Source organism: Misgurnus anguillicaudatus, chromosome 17, assembly GCF_027580225.2.
Source record: "Misgurnus anguillicaudatus chromosome 17, ASM2758022v2, whole genome shotgun sequence".
Classification (NCBI taxonomy): Eukaryota; Metazoa; Chordata; class Actinopteri; order Cypriniformes; family Cobitidae; genus Misgurnus; species Misgurnus anguillicaudatus.
Genome location: NC_073353.2, coordinates 30,187,348 through 30,195,417, shown reverse-complemented (window position 1 = coordinate 30,195,417; position 8,070 = coordinate 30,187,348).

The following is an 8,070-nucleotide window of genomic DNA, read 5'->3' as shown; positions in this document are numbered from 1 at the left end:
TAAGTGATGTCAAAATAACATTACCTTGTAAAATCTATAAAAGCATTTTCAATTCAAACCTGCTTTCTTATTATATGCTGAAGTGCTGCCATACTGATTCAAGATCAGGGCTGGATACTTTTCCAATAGGCTGTAGTACCATCAATTGCTTTGGATCTAAATAATTAATTAGTAGCTCTGTACATTTTGCATCATCTCTGATGAATGAACAACCTGGCAAGTGAGCATCACAGCATCTGTCATACTACTGTAGTTTTGAGAGCAATTTGGCCCCTATTGCAAGTAAAGGTTAATGGAGCTGGTGACCTCAGACCACTGCCTGTGATATTTCTCACCATTTCTATTCCCCACACCACATGACTGAAGAGTTCAAGACCTGACCTGTCGGCCTCTGACATGTCCATATAAGTTAACAGCAAATCTCTGCTTTCTGCTACTGTCTGAAACAAGGCAGTTGAACAGATTTGTTGCACGCATGCAGATTCATACAAAGACATCTTGGTGGCATGGGACTTTTTTATAAGCTTTGCGCTGACAAGCAACTCACAGTAAGATGAAGATACTGTAACTATGGGAGAGCGGGGGCGAAAGTAACGTGGGACGAAAGTAACAAATCGATTTTCTCCGAGCCCTGATAACATTTCAGGTACGTGACAATCTCGGCTGTCGCGGCTGTCAGTTTGGTTCCGCTCGACGCAACTTCGGATTTCCTCAGGAGATGTGGGGAGTAAAAACATTCTTGAAATTGTAATATAGATTTAGTTTAATTGCTAAACTACAAGTGAACGACATTTCAACGAATTTGAACAACGCGCACGGGAGTTTTACCAGTATTTTGTTATTCTTGAACTCATACACATGGCCTTTGGTTTTTTTTCAAGCTCTTTTTATCTGAACAACTAGTTTTAGCATTTAACCATGTTGAAAATGTTACTCACATAACTAAACATTTGAGTACCCCCCAAACTATGAAAACAGCATCTTTAGCACACAAACCCTTGACAGAGCTGACAAATATCGCATTTTTACTCACCGTTTTCCGCGTAGATTCAGAAAGGTGTTTTCAACCATGATAAGTAAATTCCAAAAGCAGAATTTTTTTCTTATACCGCGTTGTGTTTCTCGTTCCATGTCAATACTGATCAAACTAAGTTACAGGTTATTTAGTGACCTAACACATCCTGAAGTTTGACTTCTCTGAGTTTTTCAAAATAAAAGTTAATCATATTTAAATGGTAGGAGATCCTGTCTGGATGAAAGTAACTTGTTACTTTTGTACATCATGTTGAAATTGGATATTATTTTAATTTAATTTAATTTTATAGTGTTTAAACTGATGAAAAAAAATCTCAACAATTTAAGTTTGTATTGGTTGCTTTTGAAACATTTGATAATTTTTTTACAAAGATAAATTACAAAATATGTTTGCAGTTACATTATTAACGAGGCCATAGTCATGTATATTTAATAAAAACAACTGTAACACAAAAATCGATCTTGTTTTGTTGTGTTACTTTCGTCCCTGCTGGCAGGGTCAAAAGTAGTCTCAGCCTCAGACGTCACGCCCACAAACTGTTGTTCAGTATTGAAGGTCTGGCTACGCGAGACTAGGTCAAAAGTAACAATGCATGTTCAAAGCGAAATTATACTGAAGTAGTTTTACATTTGTTCAAAATGACACCTGGTATTGATACTGTAGACCACACTTGTGATTTACTGACCGCAGCAAAAATATATCTCTGTCTAAAACATTATCTTTTAAAATTAAGTTTTTCTGAAAAATTTTACTTTTTCCCCTACTTGAACTAAAATTAATAAATGCTGTACAAATGCTGTTCATTGTATGTTGTCTGACGCGTTTACTAATGTTATCAAATTCAAGCGTATTGTAAAATGTTTTACAGTAAACTTTAGTACCCCATGCTGTAGCTATCGAATGACTTAAAGGGACAGTAAGTAGGATTTTCCCCCATCTAGTGGTGAAATTGTATTTTGCATTCAAACAAAAATTGCTCTCTAGCGCCTCGCTTTTCCAAATGCGTGTTGCAACTACAGTAGCCATTATGTACTCACTGATCTCCTTGTCAGTTTGAGCTGGTTCACGTCTTCTGAATGAAAACGGGAGGTGGAAACGCGTTGATAGGCTATTGCTTGTTGTCCCTCTCTAGTTGTTTTAATATGGCGGAACGACATGGAAGCCTTCTTGGATTTACTCGTTCAATGTAAGTAAAGAGAAGAAATTCTAAGCTTACAAAGAAAAGTCAGATCATTGGCAGAGGACATTTGACACAAATGATGACATATTTATGAATAAAGACATTGATTTTTATTAATAAAACACTTAAAATACTTAATGTCCCTTTAAAATAGCCTATACAGCAATTTCTTCAAATTTCTTGGTTCATGTTAGACAGAAAATATTAGAAGCATATACAGTAGTAAAAACACAGGGGTGAGTAAATATCCAAAACTATCACAATTTTAGCTTGGTTCATGGTCGTTATATTAAGCTTCACAACCGGGCTTCCTTTATTAGTAAAGCACTGTTAGAGATTACAGTAGATTTTGTAAGATTAAATGAGACGACTACATGATCAAAGACCCTATCGCTGTCCTGACCGCTGCGTTTCCGCTTGCCTGGAGCTCTTAATTGTGTGAAGTGTTGAGACTATAGTTCTGGTTTACCCCATTTGCATGCATTAGAGCTGCACAACTAAATCCAAACACGCCGTCTGCTTGTTCCACCTCCCGTCTGTTCTTGGAACGAAAACGTCTCACCTTGATGAGATTTAGCCAAGATGATTCCCCATCCAAACTGATGCTCACCGATTCTCATCAAGCTCCATTATGTTTTTTTGGCTTTTCCTTGCGATGTTCTCAAAGTGTGGTTTTCATGCCTACCTTCTTATTCAGCGGGAAGTCACAGTCAGGAATGTAGTGAGATGGCTGGTAATGCCTCTCTGTGACATCCTGCCAGCCATCTGGTGCTTTATCCTTGAGACTTAAAACAACTATAATGCAATTAAAAGTCAAAAACAGTTACTTTTAGTGGAAAACATGCACAAGGAGATTTAGTTAAAGGGAAATTCCGCCCTAAAACGGAATTTAGGGTGTTTTTTCGTTGTTAACGAGTCAAACTTTCATTTAAAAGCATATTTATGACTGAAGAGCAACATTTAAGATATTTAAGATGTTCGTTTTCTGGTAAACTGGCCTTTGAATGGGAGTGAATAGGGCATGTCGCATGAGTGCACAAAATCTCTATTTTTACAACACTAAGAAGGCTCGACACAACGTGATACTTTACTCGAAGTATCACGTGGGTCTCTACACATGAACGCGAGCATTGAGAACATTGTTTGTGTACACAGATTTTAGTAAAAGCGAAAAGTTTGGAACAACTTACCGTGCTGTTAAACTGCGTCCCGCCGCCATATTGCCAGTCATGAGCAATCGATTTCAGAATGCGATTGAATGGACTCCATAGGACGCTACTTTTTCAACTACAGGGTCAATATTGTTTTTCACTTGAGACAAAACAACAAATTATCCGTGCATTTATATGGAACTATGCTTTAGGAGCTATCCATCTTTACTCTCCTTCCTCCTTATGTCGCATTCTGAGATCGATTGCTCATGACTGGCAAGATGGCGGCGGGACGCGGTTTGGCAGCGCGGTGGGTTGTTCCAAACTTTTCGCTTGTGCTGGAGTCTGTGTGCACAAACAATGTTCTCAATGCTCGCGTTCATGTGTAGAGACCCACGTGATACTTCGAGTAAAGTATCACGTTGTGTCGAGTCTTCTTAGTGTTGTAAAAATAGAGATTTTGTGCACTCATGCGACATGCCCTATTCACTCCCATTCAAAGGCCAGTTTACCAGAAAACGAACATCTTAAATATCTTAAATGTTGCTCTTCAGTCATAAATATGCTTTTAAATGAAAGTTTGACTCGTTAACAACGAAAAAACACCCTAAATTCCGTTTTAGGGCGGAATTTCCCTTTAAGGGAAGGTAGGTTAAGGGAAGCAAAATGAGTGATTGTATGCTGCAGATTGTGATACTTTAAAGGGCCAATATTATGCCCATTTTACAAGATGTAATATAAGTCTCAGGTGTGTCTAGAATGTGTCTGTGAAGTTTCAGCTCAAAATACCCCACAGATCATTTATTATATGTCCAAAATGCCCCAATTTGGATGGGAGCAAAAAAGTGCTGTTTCATGTTTGTCACTTTGGTAAAACTTTATAAGACTGACATGACCCTTCATAATTATGACATGTAACGTGTCATGATGAATACGAATACATTTCAATGTACATTTATAATAACTGTCATTAAATGTCATTCATTCAGTTAAGTCATTTTAAATGCACAGATGACACTGTTTGAAATGCCTTTGTTATGACAACTTGTCATAAATCTGTTATAAACATGACATAGCAGAATAATTATCATGCTTAAGAAACCTCCTAGAAAAAACAAACAAAACATTTAATTAATTCAATTAATTAATTAATTGAATGTAATTAACTGTTTTTCCAGCACTATGGACATAACGTTGCATCACTTAACCCATTATTGTACAGTTTTCAAAACATTATGAACTGAATAATATTCTTGAGATTGTTATAAAATTATTTGACAGAGTATTAACACTTAATGAAATTTTAATGACAAATTATATTTGTACCACTGTAGTTGAGGTCAAGAAAAATATTTATGACACTGTTATAAAACTATATGACAGAGAATTAACACTTAATTAAAAATTCAATTTGTATCACTGGTAAAAAGTGGTCAGTTATGTTGTCTTGGTAATGTCAAGTTGTCATAACAAAGACATTTCAAACAATGTCATCTTTGCATTAAAATAGACATAATTGAGCAAATGAAAATTAATAACAGTTATCATAAACATGCATAAAATCTCCTTCATGTTCATGGAACGTGTCATGTCAGTCTCTGTGCCGCTCTAAAAAAATCAAACACATTGTTTTCTATGAGTATACGCACACTGGCGCCGACAGGTGGCGCCTGTCCGCGCCACCCAGCTACGACTCAGGAAGTTGCTCAAATCCCTGTCGCGCCACTCACATAGTTTAACATTAAATAATATCATATTTGTCCCAAATCAATAACGATTAACATTGGCTGCTAACGTATATTTTGCATTTTGAAGTAGACGCTATCTGACAAAGCTTGGACTATTTAATGTGCACTTCTAGTTTACGATACCTCCGAGTTGTCCTAGATGCGACGCTGCGCTGAGCTGCGCGCCTGGTGTGCGACCCCCTTAACGGAATAGTATCTTTAGCTGCATTAGTGCTACAATGTGCTAACAAACAGCTTTTGGGTTCAATTAACCCATCAGTCAGTCAGTGGCTGTGGACTTTGTTTGTGTGACATCACAGTGACAAGATAATTAAAACAGCATGACTGATTTGAACTAATACACTGTAAAAATTCTGTAGAAATTACAGTATTACTGGAACTAGCTGCCAGTAACTCACTGTATATTTTACATTTATGTTATTTACTGGCAACAGTTTGTTTAAAGAAAAATTAACATTAAACATTTTCAGTCTTTATCTTTTAAGTTACTGGCAACCAGCTGCATAATTACAGCAATTTTTTTACAGTGTAGGCATTAAAAAAAAGGAAGGAGAGGGTGGATTTTGTGTTCACACACCAACAACACACATTTATGTCCAAAGACCTTGTAAAAGTGGATTTTGCATAATATGTGGCTTTTTATATGTTTACAAAAGCCTACATATCATATTAGTTCATTCTGTTAAAATATGCTTTATAAATCACACACAGGGGCTGCAAAAAAATTGTGTTCGACAAATATGCACTACTGTTTATATGATGTGAATATTTAACTAGTTTTGAATAAAATGTAAAGGGTGCACACCCGTGATGCTAAAGCGCCCATGATGATCGCTAAGGTGTTGCTAACTCTACATACAACCACCTTAACAAAGTCTATGGGAACTATTTGACACTTCTGATTATTAAAAACAAACAAAATATGTAAAAATCATAAGTCAGATTAATATATATTCCAAAGACACACAACACATAAACACAAATAATCCTGTTCAGAAATTGTATGCGTCTCTGGTTTGTCTTGCAGTGAATCAACCTACTGTTCCTGACAAACAGCCTCCGGATACTGAATATGTTATTTAGTATCTGGAGGCTGTTTGCCAAAAACAGTAGGTTTACTTCATCAGAAAACTGAAGGATGTCATGCACAATGATAACAAAATGCTGCAAACAGTCATTTTGATGCTTATGGAGGCAAAATACTTTATAGAAACAATGTTTGAAACAAGAATATTTGGCATAATTGTTGGTTATCTTTTTAATATGAGAAAGATCTTATAAGTTTACATAGCCCCTCCAGAGTCTCTAAGCACTACAACCATGGGAACCAGCTTATATTTATAGCCTTAAATTTTGGGAATATTGTTCATGGGGTGCTGTTTAATTGCCACGACAAAAGTCAGATGGGAAACATCCACCAGGTACTCAGAACATGTGAGGAGCGAACGGTGAAACAGAAAACAAATCAATGACTATAAAACCATCATCTGGACTGACAGCAAACTCTGTTTACAACAATGCTTGTCATGTGCTCAAGAAAAGGAAACATGTAGGAAAGAGTGCATGGATGGGAGACAAAGATAAAATGGATTTTATAAAATTGCTTGTCACCTAATGAAAACACTGTTTAAGTCGATCTTCTTCCAGGATGCCTGTTGCTGCTGTCGTCAAACATTTGAAATTGAGGCTTTTTGTGTGTAGAAAAGTTGTCATGACAAGCTGAAATGATGCTTTTTGGTATTCAGGTGGTTTACAAATGGATCTCTCTCTTCTATGCAGTTCTATGATACAAAACACAATACTCTTTATTTGAAAGAGGAAAAAGTGAACTTTAAAAAGAAAAGGGGAAAAATACCTCGAAATGTATGGTGTCAGCTCTAAGGACTGTCATTACACTTGATGCACAATTTACCTGCAACATCACCTCGGAGTTTGGACAATTTTAAGTTGAAGTATTCTCAGTAACAGAATTGCATATTGTTGTGACAGACAAACAAATCACCCTGCTTCAAACATACACCATTGTTTGAGGCAAAAATTGGCAGTTTGAAGCGATGTATTCGAAGTGCCATAGACCCACAGTTTTGAATGACTTTCTTATATGTAAGGAGTCCTAACCCTTTTCCAAATCATTATGGTATCATTTATGCTTTTGGCCTTAATGATCACTTGATAATAATTTCTGTTAGCTAAAACATTCAGAGCACACGCTGCTACCCATTCTCACGAAATAACGTACCTATAGTCATGTAATTGCTTGATTCTTTTTCATGATACTGTCACGAATTTCCATGTATTTTCGTGATTGTATCACGAATTTATGTTTATTTGTCATTGTCACGTATTGGTTACTCGACAGCTTTTTCACTATCGTCGTTAGGGTTCAATTTGATGGTTGTGTTAGTGTGTCACTTTAAGTATTGGTTTATACTATTTTTCTGATTTATGTTTTATATTTTCTGATTTTTAAACCACTGTCGTCTGGGTTTGGGTAAGAATGTCATTTTATGTAAATCTAACCCTAAACCAAAGCGAAAATCGTAAGAAATTAGGACAAAACAGTTGAGTAACCAATACATGACAATGACACATACACAGAAATTTGTGTTACGAGCAGTGTTGGGTAAGTTACTCAAAAAAAGTAATTAATTACTAGTTACTAATTACATCTTCAATCATGTAATTAGATTACTTTACAAATTACTCTCTCCAAAAAGTATTTAATTACTTATTACTTTCTTAATCCTATTAAGTACATGATACAAGGATAGGCTTGAAATGGCTCGAATAAATAATATATAAATGTACATCAATTATTCTGGTCCCACTTTAGGGTCCAATTCTCTCTATTAATTAACTCTTAACTACTTTTGCCTCAATATACTCCAAGTACTAATACTAAAGAAGTATACATTTTAAGTATTGGTAGAAATGTGGAGGGTTAAGGATGTAGAA